The following is a 19,759-nucleotide window of genomic DNA, read 5'->3' as shown; positions in this document are numbered from 1 at the left end:
TTGACTGGACATAAAATAAGGTGGGCAGGCTTCCTGGAGGAGGAGCATCTAACCTGGGCGTTGAGGCATATGTAGGAGTTCACCAGATGCAGTTAAGGGGTAGAGGGGAGGGTTGTCTACGCCTAGAACACAGCCCTTTCTCTTATCATCCTCTGAACATTTGCTAGGAACTTCCTGAAATAGTACCACACTGCTCAGAGCAGTAATGATCAAGAGTCCAGACTCCCCAACCAGACCAGTGCCCTTTGCCCAACCCAAGCTGCTTTATGAAGGGACTTCCGGTGATGGGGATGAGGGAGTCAGTGAAAATGGCCTTCCATTTCCTTCTCACACAGTCACACAGCATCAGAAACACCACAGATCATAGCGATGCCTGAGTTAGACCAACTTGCGGGGAAAGAAATTTGATAACCACTCACTCCTTAGTATGAATTAAACTCAAAGAGAGTAAGAACTGGGGGTTCAGAGGCAGGGAAGGAATGGAACAGTCATTTTGGGGGGCTGCTAGTTTACTGCAACCAAGTGGCCAACGGTTCTGTTCTCAGATCTACTCTATGTTTACGAGTATCCTCATCATTCCCACTTTTTAGAGCCTGACTCTCAGATAGGAGAGGCGACCTGCCCAAGGTCACACAGCCGGGAAGGGGCAGAGCTGGGCTTGAGCGTGAGCCTGTGGTCAATCTCTTGACTCCAAAGAAGTGAGCAAAGCTGGAATTGGGGGTGGGGGCCCCACTCCAGCTGAGGGAGCACGCCCAGATACTGAACTCCATGACCGGCCCGCCCTCCCAGCAGGGCCCTGTGCCAGGCAGGAGCTACCCCACCCATCCCGCCCTCTGGGATTAAGGGGGAGGCCTCCCCTGGGAGTTGAGCCACAGCCTGCAGAGAAAATCCTCCCAGAGGATGGGCCAGGCTGTGACTAACCAGGCTTCCACCCTGGAGCCCCAGAGACACCCAGCTAAGGACCTTCATGCCAGGAGCAGCTGGGGCCGGGGGGAAGATTCTCTCCCTTGTTCTTTTCCTCATTCATCCAATTAATAAGGCCTTACTGAGTCCCTACTATGTGCCAGGCGTGGCTCCAGCCCTGCGGATCCGGCCGGAAGTAAGGCAGACGCTATCTTTGTCTTCCTCCTCCAGCAGCTGGCAGTGAAGGCAGGAGAGAGCATCACAGACACCATGGGGCTTGAATCCCAATCCCAGCCCCACCACCGTGTGGCAAGGGATCTGCCCCTCTCCCTCTCTCCGAGCCTTAGTTCCTCATTGCAGAAGTGGGGGTCATGTCCTCTCCCTCAGGCCTTGTAATGGTCTGGCATACAGAGAGATCTCCCCACACAGAGCTGCTGGCATAGTCTCTGGGAGTTCAGGAGGTGAGGGGTCCTTGCAGCCATCTAGAGGCCCCCAAGCATCGTCCCTTTCTTGGGACTGACCAGGTGGGCACATTCCTCCCCATGAGACTGGAGTCTATGCTCCCATTTCACAGAAGGAGAAGCTGAGGCCCTGAGCTCCAGGTTTCAAAGCTGGCTAGCAGCGGTGGTGCTGGAACGCTGTTAATGCCACACCCAGGGTCTCCTGGGGAGAAGGTACCCCATGAAGTTAGGAGCTTCAGTTTCCCCCTCCCCACACCTCTGCTCTTGAGCCTAGGCTTTGCCTTGCTCCTAGTGATGCCCCACTCCCTAATCCCCTCAGAAGGAATCCTGTTCCAAGCATTGTGAGATCTGGACTGGGGAAAGGGGGCCTCTGCCATGGAGAGAGAGAAGATTCTGAAAAGGATTCCTTACTTCACTTTGCACCCATTATCTCAAGGAGCCGACACAGCAAGGCTTGTGCTCGTTGCACAGGTAGGAAACCGATGCCCCTTGCCAAAGTCCACACAGCTAAAGAAAGACGAGACCCCCAGAACCAGGCACCTGGCACCTGGCTCCTTTGCTCTGGGACTGCAACGCTAGGAAGGTGAAGGAAAGTTGCCATTTCCCAAGTTCTGTGCTCAGACGGAGGAGGCTTGCAGACCCTTCTGGGAGCTGCATTTGCTGAGTGATGTTTCCAGGCTGACCCAAATGGCCACGTGTCCTCGAGATGCCATATTCCCCAGTTCTGGATGACTCCGAAGCATACCGTGTGCCAACCCTAGAGACAGCTGCTCCTCTTACTTGGAGAAGATTTAGTGAGGACATGCCAGGCACACAGCTGAAGATGTCCCTGTGCTATCTCATTCCACCCCACGCCCCCCGCAAGCCCAGCAGCTGGGCGCCTCTTCTCCCCACATTAGAAGGGGCACCTGGGGCTCAGAGAGGGTGAGGGGCTTGCCCAACGTCACAGGGCATAGGCGCAGGATTCCCCAGCCTCTGCCTGGGACAAGCAAGAGAGTCTGGTATCCACGGGGAATATTTTTAAGAGAGAATATTATTCTTCAGTTCTTGACAACCCAAGCATGACCAAACTCATCCTCTCGCCAGAATTATTCCAGCTGGGGGGACCCAACACGCCCTAGGACCGCAGCTCCCCTCCACCCCTCCAGGGCTGCTGAGTGGCTGCAAATAAATCAGTCCCACGGAAGCCGCCTCAAGTCAGGGCCTGCCCCTGCTCCAGAGAAGTCCCCAGTCCCCGCTCCTCGGTGATGGCAGGCATGCCGGCCCCCCACACCAGGACCCAGAGAAAAAACCACCCTCGCCGAGCTCCCAGGACTAGGAGTTACTCAGTGCGCACAGACACCAACGCAGACCTTCACATTTTCTACTTGTTAGCGACCAGCCTTCCCCATCAGACTGTGGCATCGCAGTACCCTGCACACAGGTGCTCTGTTGGGGGCCTGTGGGCTGTGGAGTGATTCTCATCCCTATTTGGCAGATGGGAAGACTGAGGCCCTGGGTGGGGGAGGTGGGGGAACTGCGCAGGTGTCACCCATGGCCAGGTCAGCGACTTGGACCAGCCCTCTCCTTTGAGTCTGGGATTCCCCGATCACTGGGCTGAGGTGGGATCTTGAACCCCCCATACATGGGCAGCTGGCCCCATTTGCAACTTGGGGATGGTGATCCCTGGCAGACCCATCTCCGAGCAGCTTAGGGGGATCATACAAGAGAACGACAGGAGACACTGTGTGTGTGGGGGGATCATTCCTCGAGGCAGGGGTGTCACCAACTCAAATTTGTCACCCCAAATGACCCACACCTCGCGCAGGGAGCCCAGGGGCCGAGGTGAGGGGCTTCCGGTATTGGGACCCGATGTCACACCCGCCCAGCAAGGCAGGCCCTGGAGCGGGGGAAGCCCACTCTTCCTCCCCATCCTTCTTCATGTGTACAAACATGTCCTAGCTGATCCATCCAGCCCTTCCCCAGCACCCTCTCCCATCACCACAGAGCACATGAGCCACTCGGTCATTTCTGCCACCAACTTGCTACCATGGCGTGGAGGTACCCCCTGCTCCACCCCACAGTGACCCTGGGGCCTGCGTCGGATGGATCCCCAACAGGGACGGTAAGTGCCACAAACGGAAGGAGAGATCCTAGAGCCAGTGTCAAAAAAGTGAATAACAAGAGGAATGCCATTTCTCCTACAGGGTTCAACCATGACAGCGCCTACCACTTGCGGAGCACAGGGCTTTTGCGAACATCACTTCAGCTCCCAGAACCTCGGCCCTGGAAAATGGGGGAAATAATAGGACTGGCCCTCATGGAGGCGGCGACGAGGATTAAATGAAATGATCCATGTAAAAGGCTTAGCCTGCTGCCCAGCACAGAGCCGACTCCCGCCCGGCAGCACCGCTGACCGGCCTGCAGGCGCAAACGGAGAAGGGAGAAGGGGACAGACTAGTGTCTGTTTACCTGGGGACACCTCATGGCTCCTTTCCCTCCTGGAGAGGCCGCCCACGGAGGGAGCTGGGTGTTCTTTCTTTTTTAAAGGTGGCAAAACAGGCCTTGTCACCACTTTGCTCTGCACTCAGGATCCCCAGGACTGGGTCCCAATTTGGGGGAGGCACATGGTCAGGGGTCCTGAGCTGGGGACAGCCACCACCCCCCAACTCCCTGACCCCCATCCCCTCCCCGAGGCAGGGCTTGGTGGGACCTGCAGCACCACACGGCTCTGTCCTTGAACCTTCAGAGAGGGGACTTCTGTCCACCTCCTGTCCACCGCCCGCCCACCGCCCACCATAGGGAAGGCCAGAAAGAGGGGGTCATGGGGGTCAGGGGGCCCTCCAAGTAGGGCCCAGATCAAGGGTTCTCTGGCTGCTCATCCAGAGCATGCCCTAGGCAAGGTGTTAACCTGTACTGCAAAATGGGAACCAAGTTCACAGACATCTAGGAGGATTAATGGAGATAACACAGGTAAAGACTTTAAGCACGTGATGAGCCCCCCAAAATGGTTAGCTGCTCTTAGGGTTATTACACTCACTGGGCTTTAACTACCCAGGACCTCGGAGGCGGTCGGAGCTAATCCTGCCAAATGCCAGTAGGGGATACTGGCCAGGGGATGGTCTCTTTCTCTCCGTGGGTGCCGGGGGTTGGGGTAGGATGGGGGCCTGCCTTGACCCCTGCCCCGCAAGGTGGGGTGGGGCAGGGGGACCAGGGTGCGATCCCAGGCAAAGCAGGCAAATTAGAATTCCGTGCGTATTTTTAACTTCCAGCTTATGTAAGGAGCAGTGTGGGCCCCAGAACACAATAGCGAATGACTCCCGCCCGACTCACCCTCACCGGATTCCGACAAAGGGAAATGTATTTTGGTTTTTCCTTTATTTGGACCTGGAAGGGGGAGACGCTGGTGTCTGACAGCTGCCACTCAGCTGGGGGGCTGGGCCATTGAGACCGGAAGCAGAAGCAGGCCTGGGAGCCACAGGGTTGGGCCAGATCCTACCAGCGCCCCTGTCCTGCAGCCTGGGAGGCCTGGAGGCCCCCAGATACTTCCATGACTCTCCCAGCTCCTGTTCCCCATCTCCAAGAAAGGCGGGATATGGCATGCAGGGCACTGAACGTCTCTCTTCACTCTTGCCCAGGCCCCAGAGCCTAAGCACCAGGGAAGGAGGACGCTGCCTCCAAAACCCACACACTTCTCTCCCCACTGCCTCCACCCCGGGCCAGGCCCCCACTGCCTCTTTCCTGCTTGCCCACTGGCCCCCAAGCCCATTTTCCCCTGTAAGTCAGATACCTTTCCCGAAGCACCTACTATGGCAGCCCCCTCTCCTGCTTAAATCTTCCATGGCTCCCCAGTGTTCCCAAGGTAAAGTTCCCAGCTTCACATAACCCGGCCTGCTCTCCTCGTGGGCCTCCAGCCTCACCTCTCCGTGAGCCAGCTGTACGGTCTCTCCACGAAGCCCTGATCCTTCCCGCCTCCGCAGCCCTGCTCCTGCCGTTTCCTCTGCCTTGAGCACCCCCCACCCCTCGCCCCTGCTGACTCCCACCTTCTACCTGGCTGTCAGCCTTGTGGCAAAGTTTCTCCAACACCCCTACTCTTGAGGTGGGTAATACCTCTCCCTGCTCGCACATGACACCCCTGCCCCCAGCCAGCAATGATGCCTCAGTTACCCCCGAGCTGGCTATGGGATACACTGACACGTCTCACCCTGGCAGAAGGGGGGCCCTGACAACAAGCTGCCAAAGATGAAAAACATCATGGGGGAGGGGGGCGCTTTGCAACCAGACGACCAAAGTCTGCAACTGGGACCCTGACGCTCCCCCTGCGGGTTGACCTTGGGCAAACCGCAGCCCCTCTCCAAGCCTCAGCTTCCTTCCCCGTGAAATGGGACAAGGATAGCACCCAGCTCCTCGCTGGGTTACCCCAGGTTCTCCGGTGCCTGGCGCACGGCAGGTGCTTACGCAATGGCCACCAGCTGTCACAGCAGACAAAAGTCACAGGAAAAGATAGCCTTGCCCAGTGGTGGTAAGCAAAGTCACAAGGATTTTTAAGGCAGCACATTTTTAAGAACCTGCCACTGGGAATGTGGGGGACACAACCTTAGTAGGAACTGACCCCCGCCACCCAACTAGAAGCCTTCTGCAGGGCCCCATGACCTCAAAGCAGAAGCCCTCCTCAGCTGCCTGTCCATATTGGGTCCCTGGCCCATGTCTCCTCCTCCAGGGAGACACACAGGGTCTAGGGGACTCACTTACTTCAGTCTGAGGGTGGGAAGAGCAAATCTAAGCCAGATGGGGGGCTGCATACAGAGGGTCTACAGAGCCAACAACGAAGCAGGAACACGGCACACCCACACCCCCACTGCTCTCTTCCCCTACCCTCAGCAGCTTGGATTCAAATTCCACCCCGGTCTAAATCTCACCCACTCCATAACCTTGGGCAAGCTCAACTTGCTGGACCTGTTCCCCCCTCTGGAGAGGGGGGCTAAAAATCTCTCCAGTGACCAACCCCCCTCAGAGGAGCCTGGCCTGACGGTAGACACACTCACGAGGATCCCAGCTGTCTCTCTGGTCCGTGGCACATAGTAGGCTGGTGAAAAGGATTTGTTAAATATTTTATTTATTTTTTATTTTTCTTAAAAAAATTCTATTTTTAAGTCATCTCTATACCCAACCTGGAGCTCAAACTTACAACCCTGAGACCCAGAGTTGCATGCTCCACCGACTGAGTCAGCCAGGAACCCTAGATTTGTTAAATATTTGAAAGAACGATTCACATTCTCATCCCAGCTCTTCACCTGCTTGCTGTGTGACCTTGGGCAAGTCACTCCCCCTCTCTGGGCCTCTTTGGTCCTCTCTGAAATGAATGGTGGTGAGTAGATATACAACCTCCCTGACTCTTTTCATTCCTTCAGGGAAATCAGATTATACATTCGATGTAGGGTAGCCCACCCCAAGTGAGGGACATTAAGATACCTTTGCCTAAGGAATCCCCAAGAGCACAACCCTGGGGATCAGGGACAGAGGGCTGGCTGCTGGCAGCCTGAGTGATACTCCAATCAGGCATCTCACAGAGGCCAAGGGACCAGCCCCTCCTCAGCCCAGCCCTCTGCCCGCACCCCACCCTTTCTGTCCCCTCCCTTCGAGGACAACTTCTAGCAGGGGTATTACTGTGACAAATGAGGAAAGGAAAAAAGGAAAAGTGAGCCCATCCCCACTGCTGTCAGCTCCAAGAACGATAAGAGTGAGCACTGACCCTTAGGTTCCCTATGGGCCTATCTCATCAGATGACCCCAAAACCCGGGGAGAGAGGGTCTGACACCAGTCCATTTCACTGGGGGCGGGGGGCATTAAGGCTCAGAGAGGGGACGTCACTGACCCACAGTCATGCAGCCAGCCGGTAGAGGAGCCGGGGTCACTCCCAGGTCTGCCTGATGCCAAAGTGTGTGGGTCCATCAAAGTCACATGAAAAAGTGAAATTTACCAGTGAAAGTGGTAGGCGCTCCCTCTGCCTGACCCTATTCTTTCTTTCTCTTTGTCTCTCTCTCACACAACACCCCCCAATTCTTTCTCAATCTCTCTGTTCTCTCCCCCTGACCCCGATTCCCTGTCTTTCCCTGAAATCAACCCTCACATTTTGGGGAAGGGCCGTGATGCTCACAGATGGGATGAGAATGACCCCAGAGTGACAGAGAAGCCAAGGAAAAATCTGAGGCCCGCCATTCAATCTTTCTCCATGCACGCTGCCTGAGAGTTTCCACATCAGCCCAACCTGATGGGGGCCTTCCAAAGCCAGCACAGGGGCTCCTAGGAGGAAGAAAGGCCCCCCCCACCAAGGATCTGGAGGGACGCTGTGCGGTCCCACCCACCCAGGCCCCATGAGGGTAAAGAAGGGGTCTCACGCGCACGCAGGCCGCCGGGCAGCCGAGTCTGGTGTGAGCCTCCGATGGCCCCTGGAAGCCTTCGGAAATTAATTGGAGTTGACTTGGCTGAGGGCAGCTGTCATTTAGATTGAGAACTGGCTCAGGGCTCCACTGAGGCGAAGCAGCAAGGGCATCGTGGGGACTGGGCGGCCGAGTGCTGGGGATGGGGGCAGGGGCTGGACACTGGGGACCTTGCCCAGCCCTGGAGGAGGAGACAGGGTGGCGGAAGAGTGCCAGAGCCCACAGGACAGACATCGGGGCCCCTCACCCCAGCCCGAGCCTCCAATTGGGCTCCTTCTCCTGGCGCCTCGGGACCCACGGCCAGTGACCTGTGACAGATGCAGCCCCGTGCACCCCCCGGGCCACTCCTGGCCTGTGCGCTACCGAATCGTGACAGTTGGGGGTAGGGAGGGGGCTGCAGGCCGACCCCTCAGCCTGCCCCTTCCTTCTGACAGGCCCCACTGTGGTGCAACGAGGGTCCCAGAGCAGGAAGACCCCTTCCCAGGGGGTCCAGATGGGAACGGGGGCGCCATCATTCTGCCAGAACCGCGGAAGGGCCCCTGTGGTAAAGCGGGCAGAGTCAGTCCCCCGCCAGGCACCAAGGATAAGCCAGGAAACAGTAGTCGCTCTCAGCATTGCTAGCAGGATTGTTTGACCCAGGTCTCCACTCTAGCCCTGTTTTCTCCCCTTCTCGCTCACAACTCATGCCCCCATGGCGTTGGGCCCGGTGCTGGGTGGCCCTGGACAGGTCTCTGCCCCTCTCTGAGCCCCCGCCTCCTCACCTCTATCCTGGGGGCAACCTAGAACCAGGGCAGACTCCTCCCTGAGCTCCCAGCACAATGCCTGGGGGCATTCAGCCATTAAACACTTATTTTATAAAAGAAGACAGACAGACAGACACATACGCTTCTGTTGAAGTAGACCACCATTGTTTTCAGCCCACTGAAGGAAGGAGTCAATTTAGTGACAACTCAGGATTTCACAAAATAAGTTTCCAAAGTGCTGACGCCTTGGGTGGTGGTTCTTGGGGACATGTGTCCTGCTCACCCATCCGAGTGTCTGCGGGAGTTCTAGGACCTTCCCACGGGGGCCCGTGGGGCTACAGGGGACCTGCTCACCCATGCAGGTTCCCATAGCACTTCTGCATCCCCAAGGAAGGGCTCTGCGTGGGAGTCCATCGTGGGACAATCGTGTGCTTTGCAGCTAGGGATCCAGTCCTAACCTTGTCACTGCCAGGCTGCGGGACCCTGCATCAGCTGCTCTGACCCCCTGAGCCTCCATTTCCAAACCTGGAAAATGTCTTCAGCCATTCCTGCCTTGCAGAGAGGGGCCGTGGTCTAGTTCCCAGGGGCCTGGTACCCAGCTGCCCCTCCATATCCTGTTCCCACAATTGCTTCTCCAAACCTGAGCCTTCCTGGGGCCAGCTTGTAAGTGGGAGCCCTCGGGGGGCTTCCAGGTGGCTCAGTTGGTGAAACAGCTGACTTGGTTTGGGCTCAGGTCTTGATCACAGGGTGATGAGACCAAGCCCCACATCCAGCTCTTCGATGGGCATGAAGCTTGCTTAAGATTCTCTCTCCCTCTCCCTTGGCCTCTCCCACCCCTACCCTCTTTCCTTCTCTTAAAAAAAAAAGAAGAGGGGGCCTTAAGATAGCAATAACAGCAGGGCGATGAGCCAAAGCATCCCAACTGAACAGGTGTTCCCAACTGTGTGCTGGGCGCGGGACTCAGAGAGGGGATCCCATCACAGAGCTCCCAGCCTGCCCCCTACCCCCCCACCCCCCAGTGTTCTCAGCCTGGCTGAGAGATATTTAGTAAACACCTAGTGTCAAACAGAGCCTGTCACTGCCACAGAGATAGTCTGCCCTGTGTCACTGACCCAGGGGATAGGTGGGGATGGGGCAGCGGTGGGGTGGGGGGAGGAGAAATTGCAGAGGAGAGGACGGGAGGTGGGGGGGGGGGACTTAAGGTTCAATATAAAGCTTTGCAGTGAAAGAAGCAGGAGGTGAGCTCCAAGCCTCTACTGTGATTGGAGAGAACTGGGGGCCAGCCCGGGAGCCCTGATTTGGGGCCTGGGAGAAAGGAAGGAAAAGGAGCCTGCAAAGTCGTAATGAAGTCGGTCACAGAGGCCCCTGGAGGCCCCAGGAAGCGTTTGGCTTTGTTCCTGAGAGCAGAAGGGAGCCAAGGAAGGCTGCTGAGCAAGGGAGGGGCATCAGGAATCTGTCAACATGCATAAGAGGCTTGTACCTCATCCATTCCAGCCTTGGCACAGTACACCTGACTCAGAAACACATTCCACTGGGGACAAGGTCCTTCGTGTCCCACCATCCTAAGCAAGTGGGGGGATCCGATCCCACCCCCGAGGGAATGGTGCTCTGAGACGGCTCTGGTCTAACGGGGCAGGCCATCCCTCCCCAGCAGCTTCTGAGTCACACGCCTATAACCCAGGTCCTCAAGAAACCCAGCACGGCCTCGCCATGTGTCAGCCGAGGGCCCTTGCGAGGGATTCCACCTCTCTATGCCTCCACCTCCCCTCCACACAACGGACGTGACCACCGGGCCCTGTGCATTGACATCAACAGATCCTCACTGAGAATACGGGTGGGAAAACCAAGGCACAAAGTACGCATCTCAGGTTATCCAACAGAGAGCGGAAGGGTTGAGGGAAAGTTTCTTATCTCTCCACATCTTGAGTTTCCCCATGTGTGAAATGAAACCGTAACACCTGCAGGGCAGGGCTGCCAGGAGAACAAATACAATAATAGTAATAATAACAAAATGGTTGGGGTTAATACCTGTCATGCATTCATTCCTTTAAACTTCCTCACCATAACCCCAAAGGGCAGCTTCTATTCTCTCAGCCCCCTTTCATAGGTAAAGGACTTGCTAAGGTCAGCAACCTATAGCCCACAGGTCAAATCTGGCCCACCATCTGTTTTTATCAATAAAGTTTTATTGGTACATAGTCATGCTTGTAGATTTACATTTAGTCTATGGCTGTTTTATGCTACAACGACAGTGTTGGGTAGTTGTGACAGGGACTATATAAGTCACAAGCCTAAAATATTTACTATCAGACCCTTTATGAGGAAAGTTTGCTGACCCCTGACCCTGAGGCTCAGAGAGGTGACATCACTTGTCTAAGTTCACACAAGTAGGAAGGAGCCACCAGGCACCCAGTAGGTGCTCCACACATGTTCCCTAGGAACATGTTGATGTGTAAACAACACTGCTGAACGGTGAAGACCCACACAGTGACCCTTAGAGTGTCAGAAATGTCCCTCCCATTCAACCTGGTCTTCCTTCTCAGCCTACAGGGGAAACCTCCCTGCCTTCCTATTTAAAAATGAATAAAGCAGGGCACCTGGGTGGCTCAGTCGGTTAAGCATCTGCCTTTGGTCTGGTTATGATCCCAGAGTCTTGGGATCAAGCCCCACCCTGGCTGCCTGCTCAGCAGGGAGTCTGCTTCTCTCTCGCCCTCTGTTCCTCCCCACAGCTCATGCTCCCTCTCTATCTCATATAAATAAATAAAATCTTTTTTAAAAATCAATAAAACATTAAAATGTTGGTTTGGGGGGGTTGGGAGGATAGGGGTTGTTATTTTAAAAAATCGTTCCAAAATGTGTCTACAATGCAACAAAAAGAGAAAGGGGGTCTCTCCAAGGCAGAACAAGTCAGCCCCATCAGACCAGGGGAGATGGGTGCCCCAACCCCAACCAGAGCTCACTCCTCTGGTTCAGACTCAGAGCGTGACCTGTGAGTCTCCGCTTGGAAGGACAGAGCAACGGGCAAAGGGGACAGTGACAGGCAGCACAAGCAGGCCTATGTAGACCCTAAGCCGCAGAGCACCAGCCCTGGGTCAGGCCCTGGGGCCTCCTCACTGGCTGATCTCATTTATGCCATCAGCCGCCTAGCAGGGCCAAGGTCACACAGCAAGAAAGTGAAGAGTCAGAACTCGAACCCAGATCTGCAGGAGTCCAGAGCCTTGTATGACCTTAACCACCTGCGGCATCTGCCTGACCTGGGGGAGAGAGATGGGTGGAACAGTAGAAGCTGGTCTAGGCCTAGAAGAAGCTGGGTGGTCACTCCCCATCTAAACGACAGGAAAGGGAGCCCCTGGAATTGCCTGGTGGCTGGCCCACCCATCCTCAGCTCCCATCTTCCATGGGTTCTGGAAGGTCTGGCTTAGGCTTCTGGGGAGAGGTGCCTCTGCCACAAACAACCCCCAACTTGCTTTCCTTCCAGGTGGGGCTCTCCCTCTACTCCTGTGGGAAACTAGGACCCAGTGGTGGAAGCTAGCTGTGCAAATCCAGGGCTATCACTCACTCTCTCTGGGCTGCCATGCCCTCTGTAAGTGGCAGGAGTCCCTACTGCCAGACCTGTCACTCTGTGACCTAAAGAGGCCACCCAGGTAGATATTGTCCAACCCAAATTATGCTGTGGACTTACAGGAACTGTAGGCTAAGCTATACCTGGGAGTGGGGATGTGGCCCATTGTGTCCCTACTGGGGCCTCCAATGCCAGGTAGGATATGGGCTCTGAAGGAAAAGCAGGAGCCACAATGCTCCATCCATGGCAGAGGTCACACCTTCTTGTCCCTGTGGTTTTTTTGAGGAAGGCAGAACTGAACCCTAGGAAGACTAGGCTAGCTGGTATTGTAAACTGGGGAAACTGAGGCCAGAGAGGAGTAAGTCAGGGGCAGAACTATGAATAAAGCAGAGAGTTCTTGCCTGTTTTGCCTAAGCCAGCACTCAGTCCTCTCCTCATTCAGAAGGTTTGACAATGGAGTTTGCAGTATGCTGTCACCAGGTGGTGGCAACACTACTCCTGCCTGCTCTCCCCTCTTTTTTTTTTTTTAAATGATTTTATTTATTCATTTGTCAAACAGAGATCACAAGTAGGCAGAGAGGCAGGCAGAGAGAGCGAGAGGAGGAAGCAGGCTCCCCGCTAAGCAGAGAGCCCGATGCGGGGCTCGATCCCAGGACTCTGGGATCATGACCCGAGCCGAAGGCAGAGGCTTTAACCCACTGAGCCACCCAGGCGCCCCCTCTCCCCTCTTTTTGCCACTACTGTCACTTTGCCCTTTACCTAAATAACTCGTCTGTCTCCTCCTTCCTCAAGTAGGTCTTTTCAAGCCCCTCAGTGGACTCAAGTGCACACTGTATTCTAATACCTGGTGCTAACCCAACCTCTTCTAATTGTCCTACTCTCTACTACAGACCCTAGAATAGGAGTTCCATGAAATCGTAGCCCCGACTCTCCTATTCACTACTGTGGCCCTGGCACCTGGCCCTTGGTAGACCCTCAACCAGTGTATGCTGACTCTGTCAATTTCTATGGGCAGGAACAGACCCTAAAGAATCACTAAAATAAGGAAGATCAAACCATATCACGTGGGCCTCCAGACAGACCTGAATAGGAACTCTTCAAGGCTTCCTGGTGCCAATGAAACAAGACTTGCGTAGGAGGCTTACCCACTGACCCCTGCCCAAAATGTACTGAGAGGGACCACACCCCCTCTCAGACTATTATCCAGCAATGGAGGAATGATATCCACTTACTTACCCTTCCTTCCAAGTTTGGGAGCTAGAATTCTCCCAAATTATTTTAGACCCTGCAGGTATGTGAGGAAGCCCCAAAATGCAGGTGCCTTTTTCGAGGAAAGAAAACTTGGGGGAGGCAGGGGTTAGCTGACAAATGCAAGAAATTTCCACCCGAGAATGACTACTCAGGAAGGCCCCTTTCCCAACCAATACCCCCACCCAGCCCACCCCTTCTGCCTACTGGCCTCGAGCCCCCAAACCCACTCAGATGACCCTGTGAGTTTTAAGTTGACAGCAAGCACAGAACTCAGTTAAATAGCCCTCACACCATCTCTGTTTTTCCTTCTTCTTCAGGGAATGAGACCACATCCCAGACACTGTTCTAAAAGTTACGTCTATACCATTGCACCAGGACCTCCCAGCAACCCACACAGGGAGGGGCTGTCACTCCTCTTTAAAGGATGCAGAAACAGGCTCAGAGCAGTGGGGCGACTCTCCCCACACCACACAGCTAGGAAGCAATCGAGGCAGGGTGAGGTCAAGTCCGTTTCCAAAGGCTTTTCTACTTTTGCTGCACACCAGAAAGAGAGAGAAGAGGCAGAGAAGAGGAGAGAAGGAAAAGGGGGGGAAAAAAAAAGAAAAAAAAACATTCCTGTCTCTTTTAAAGGGCTGGCACCCTGCCTTCCCTCCCGTTCCACCCACTCTGCGTCTGGAAGCACCTGCCACTTTCTTGGGGTGCCAGGGGTTGAGGTGAAGCTAATGTACATACCATCTGGTGGGGGCAGCTGATTCAGGCCAGGCCTTACCCCCTCCAGGGTCTGAGCCCTGGGCAATCGGGACCCCAAGGAAGGGAGTGGGACAACAAGGAAAAGCCTTTACTCTCTTGCAGGGGTGGTTTCCGGCTGGTTTCCGGCTGGTTTCCGGCTGCCTGGGGGCTGAGCTCTACTGCGTGTCTGTTACTAAGCAACAGGCTTGCACCCAACAACCTACCCAGAGTTCGTGACCTGCTTGGGGTATAACAAGTCTGTGATCTCGGGGACCCCTGTAACATAGCTCAGGGGCTCTGTGAGTCTAAAACTGGGCTGTCCAACATGGCAGCCGCTAGTCCCATGTGGCTTTTTTTTAATTTAAAAATCAATGCCTCATTCACAGCTAACCGCACTGCAAGGGTTCGACAACCATCTGGGGCTGGTGGTCACTATGTACTGGACAGTGCAGACCGAGGATATCTCCGTCATCGCAGAAAGTTCTATCGGACAATCTAGAATTATAATCTACAAATCCCGTCTGTGTCAGCGGCTGCCGTGTCCACGGCTTTGCTTACAAAAGGCAAACTCCATCATTTTTCAAATGGGGGTATCCATAGACGGAGATAAATTAGGGGCCAGGAAGGAGCCACAGGGGTCCTCTCTTCTGAGATTATCCACCACCAAGGACTCCCACCAAAGCGTATTTCCCCATGAGACCACACAGAGTACCGCTCACTGACCGCCCACAGCACTGGCTCCCACAGAGCCCGGACTTAGCCTCAGAGTCTTTCTCAACCCAATGCTCAAGGCAGCCAGAACGAAATCACTCCAGATTTGCAGCAGACACGGAGGCCCTGTTCTCGCAGAGATGAAGAAACTGAGGTCCAGGGAAATAAAGCGACTTTCCCAAGGTCAGGCGGCAAGTCCAGGCCAGGCCAGGAGGAAAGCTCTTCACCATTAAGGAATCTGGAGAGAGGGAGTTCGCAATCCTCAGAAAGGGCCTGGAAATAAATGCAGTGCCCTCAGACGTACGAACAGGGAGGCCTCTGCCTTGATCACCTGCTGCGTGGCCGACCCCGTGGGTCCCTTTACCCCAGCCCCTCCTTCACTCTCGTGACAACCTGCAATGTAGGATTATCTCCATCTTCCAGATGATGGGTATCTGGAAACCCAGAGACCCAAGGGGACCTGCCTGAGGTCACATCTTCACTAAGGGGTGAGCACAATCTGATACTGACGACTGCCCTGCCAGGCAGGCCCTGAGCCAGGTGGGGAACCAGGGGCACGCTCAGGTCCCCCCTCTGCCTTCTCCCCACTGTGTGACCTTGGATAAGGCAGTTGCCCTCTCTGGGCCTAGTCTCCCTGCAAGGTGGGGGTACTATGTCCCTCCTTCGGTCTAAGAATTTAAAAAAATGCACAGACGCTGTGTGAACAGTAAAAAGAGACACTCTGAAATCTACCATGAAAGGTATTTCGAGCCCAGGAAACAGTAACAGTAACCGGTTCCATTTACTGGGCAGTCCCGCTGGGCCACACACCCTAGCTGTTTCCGCATGACAAGAGCAAGGTTAGGTAGAAATAATGCAGACCAAATGGCCTGAGCAGCCCACAATATTTAGGATCGGATCCTTTACAGAAAAGGTTTGCTGACCCCTCTGCCACTGAGTCACCAAATGGGCAAAACTGCCCCCATTTCACAGATGAGAAAAACCGAGGCTCAGAGAAGGGAGATATTTTGTCCCAAATGCCACGGCTGGGCAGAAGCTACGAAGGTCTAGATTCCATTTCCCGGAGGTGGACTGCAGGGACCTTCCAGAAAGGTCAGAGGTGCCAAAGAGGTGCGTCAGGACAACCTGCGGGGAGGACCCAGCCCAGTGCTACTTGCTCAGGCTCCTCCTGGCTATGGGGCACCCATGGGCAGCTCCCACCTACCCGCCAACAGGCCCAGCGCCTGGCCCAGGGGGCACCCACTCAGCCTGTTTTTATCCCACTGCTTCGGGAGCGAAATTGCCCAAGACTAATTGCAAGTAATATTTAATTTTATCAGGGATAATTTTATGAAATTAATTCAGCTTCTACCTGGAAGCACTTTGTTACCGTTCGCTCCCCCAGGTTGCTGGGGTGAAAAAAGAATGCAGGCAGGCAAGACAGGCAGGCAGGAGAAGGGAAAGGGCGCTGAGATTTGCCCCGAACGAGCAATGGGCAAAGTAATAATCAGGTGATAATGACGTAAGGGAGCCCCAAATGTGTGCTCCTGGGAAATGCCCCCCAGGCATGACGGTCATGTAACCTCAGGACAGCCCTGCAGGTGGGCACATCAGCCACACACCCCACCACCGCCACTTTACAGAAGAGGCCACCAGGTCCCAAAGGATCACGGGCAGACATCCATGTGCCATCCAAGAGAAACCTGGGCCCTGGATGGATTCCCGCTTGACCACTTCCCAGCGGCATGGTCTTGAACGAGCCAGCTCACCTCTCGGGCCTCAGTGTCCTCATCTGTCAAACAGGAATAAGGAGACGAAATAAACTGCCACCATGGTTTTGGGGAGTCAGTAAGATAACACAAACAACATGCTAAGCCCCATGTTCGGCATTGAGCGAGTGCTCAACAAGTACAACCGTGACGATCGGTCACTGACATCAAGTAGTACAGATTTGCTGCCTGGGGCCTCGTGCCTCCACTGGACCCAGTTTGAACCACGGGCGTGGAGGATCAGAAGAATTTGGGGAAGGCCTGGCTTTCTCAGCCTCCCCAAGGAGGCCCCACACACAGAACCTCTGAGCCAAGAAGTACAGACGAGGCCCCAAACAGGCCGAGAAACCCAGGCAGCCCCTCCCCGTGCTCCAGCTCCCCACCCTCCAGGAGCCCCATTTGGGGGCACAGGCTCCCCCGGGGCACCAAGAAGAAAAGGGGGCCCCTCTCCCACAGCTGCTGTGGTTGCCAGCCTCCCAGAGGTCTGGAGGGTGGCGGGGGGGGGGCGGTCTGGAGCCGCTCTGAAAGGCCGCGGGCGCCGGGGGTTCATTCAGCTGTTTTCGGGTGGCTCCAATGAGTTCATTTTACCCCAGCAGAATATTAAACAGCTCCTGGGGAAGCAGATGCTGGGCTTCGGTTTCAGAGGGCGGGAGGAAGGGAGGCCACAGGCCAGCAAGGGGAGAATTCAAGTTCCGCTTCAGGCAGCTCCAAAGACCTTCCTAGGCTCAGCTCAGCCTGAGCCGTTGTCACGGTGACCGGTAACCAGTGACCAAATGCATGGCATCCGTGGGAGCCCAGACTGGCACCCTGAATACCTCTACCTCGGTTCACTTAGTCCTCACGTCCACCCTAAGAGGCAGCAACTCTGTCGCACCCATTTTATAGATGAGAAAACTGAGGCACAGAGCAGCAACAGGATTCATTCAAGGCCACAGAGCAAAAGGGCTCCTTTTCTCTCTCCCTCCCCCTATGGTGCCCTCTGGGAGGCAGATGCCAAGCAAAGGTCCTGGGGCAGACCTGGAGCTTCCAAGTGCAGTGGCTCCACTGTGCTCAGATATCCCTCCGCTCGTCAGAGAAACGATCCCACTTTCTATCATTCTAATAATAATCTCTGATGTCTGAACAGCTTCCTTGGAGGCTACAGAACACATCTGGGCATGTCGCTTCCCCTAAGCTTCACCCCGATTTACACATTCCAGACAAGGAAACTGATGCCCGGCCAGCAGAGTAGATCCCAGAGCCACACCCCAGTTAAGGGCAAAGCCATGAAGCAAATCTTCCTCTACTCCCCCTGCAGATTCGAAGTCTAGACTCATGCCACCGCTGACAGAGGAAGCTGGCATTCCCTCCCACCTCCAGAGCACAGAGAGGTGAGGTGACTTGCCTAGGGCCACATAGCCTAGGTTCTGAGGTCAGCCCCTGGCAGAGTCCCCCTGGCTCCTGGCTCTCACTGGCTCCCACTGGGAGCCCCCTCCCTCCTGGCTACCCACAGACGTGCCACCACAACATGGGGCTGCTGCTCTTTGGGACTCTGTGGCTGCCTATATCCCCCCTCCCCCACTGCCCCTGACATGATTAGTAATAGATAACACCACATTAATTGTACTAAAGCTTGCCAGGTGTGAGCCACTGATCACAAGGCTTTTTGTGCTGGAACGAAGGTAGTTCCCACAGAACCCTCTGAGATGGACGCTGCCATCATCCCCTCTTCACTGATGAGGAAACCGAGGCAGAACACTTATGACAACTACCCTATGGGCCCCACGTGCTGGGGGCACCTCTGCCAGGGGCTGACCTAAGCCACGACAGACTAAACACCTTATCACCTTGACAACACCCAGCCACATGTGCAGTGAGCCCCAGGTTCGCAGACCACGCATCCCCCCCTTTACCCCTGGAGACCCCCTACAGGTGATGGGGACCTTTGGTCACAAGGTGTGAGCTCTGTACCGTCTCTCCTGTTTCTGTGTTCTGGTGGTGTCACCATGCCAAGGGGCAGCTTGGCCCGGGGGGCAGAAAGGTGGGGGTGCAGACTGGGCTTTATCCCTGCCGGCCACACCCACCTCTGCACCTCACTCACGTTATCTATAAAATGGGTACACAAAAGCAGCTGCTTCACAGGGCTGTGAGGATGCCACAGGCGTGGCTCAGACTAGGTACCGGTTCCTGCTGGGCTCTCCAGGAGCCCAAACGCCATGCTTGAGTCAGACCTGTCCTCCTACTGGGCCCTGGGAAGCTCTGGATTCAAGGGTTCAGGACAGAGACCCCAGCCCCATCCCTGCCTGTTACCAACTGGGAGACTCAGCACATCACTGCGCCACCGCCCCCCAGGCCTCGATTTCCCCATCTGTAAAGGGGGGCATGCCCTGGGATGCTGACAGGGTTAAAGCAGTGAATGTGGCCACGCCTACCCACCAGCCCCATCCAAAGGGACAGCAAATGGAGCCCGGTCCCTAGCACAGAGCACAGGTGCTTAGTACCATAAATTCAACCTGACATTCTCCTAAGGGCTGCTGCTGGCACGGCCCCTGCTGCTGCCCCTCTCCCCCGGGCCAGCCCCACCCCCATGCCTAAAACCCTAAAAAACGAGTCCAGGTGACAAAGTCCCCTGACTCTCATGAACAGAGTAGGAAGCAGCACCCAAGCCCCCAGGCCAGGGCTGGGCTCCAAAGGGTTAAGCTCAGCTCTGATTTCTCCCAAATGGCAAAGACTGCCAGCCCTGCTCCCTGCTGCCTGAAGACTGACCCCTGACATTTCCACTCCCAGCCGCACTTGCATTTAAAAAAGGGAAGGAAGAAAATTTAACCATCCACAGAGACAAACAGGTTGGAGAGAAGTGGGGGGGGTGACAAGGAAAGAGGGGGGCTGCTGATTTCCTTCTGTAGAGTCCACTTCACCCCCACCCCCCCAAAAAAATTTTTTTAAAGAAAGACCTAGGAGGGAGGCAGAAGGGGGAACAGGAGAATAAAAAGGTGGCAGACAAATTCTCCAGAATCACCGGGCACCACTAAATTTTCTGATTAATTAACCCTGAAAGGGGCCTCTCTCCCAGCCCTTCCTGGGGGAGGTTCTGGCTGGTGGAGCCCCGTTTGTCGAGGAGGCAGCCTCTCTGGGGGGGATTCACTCAGAGGTGGGGGGGACGATCCTCTCTCGAGGCCTCGCTGTAGTTAAAGCCAAAGATGATAAGGAATTTATCAAACGAGATTTACACAGGGAAACCCTAATTAAGAGG

At 55.3% G+C, this 19,759-nt stretch overlaps 1 protein-coding gene across 1 annotated transcript in view; it reads right to left on the bottom strand.

The window, feature by feature from the left end:
• The window catches only part of MN1 (MN1 proto-oncogene, transcriptional regulator), a gene marked incomplete at its 5' end in the record, with an annotated part of 44,082 nt that overhangs the window by 1,048 nt on the left and 23,275 nt on the right, over nt 1–19,759 (bottom strand). The window lies entirely within an intron of this gene.

Source organism: Martes martes, assembly GCF_963455335.1.
Source record: "Martes martes genome assembly, chromosome: 13".
Taxonomy (NCBI): domain Eukaryota; kingdom Metazoa; phylum Chordata; class Mammalia; order Carnivora; family Mustelidae; genus Martes; species Martes martes.
The sequence above is the reverse complement of the archived record's forward strand: the minus strand, read 5'-3'. Positions and strand labels throughout refer to the sequence as shown.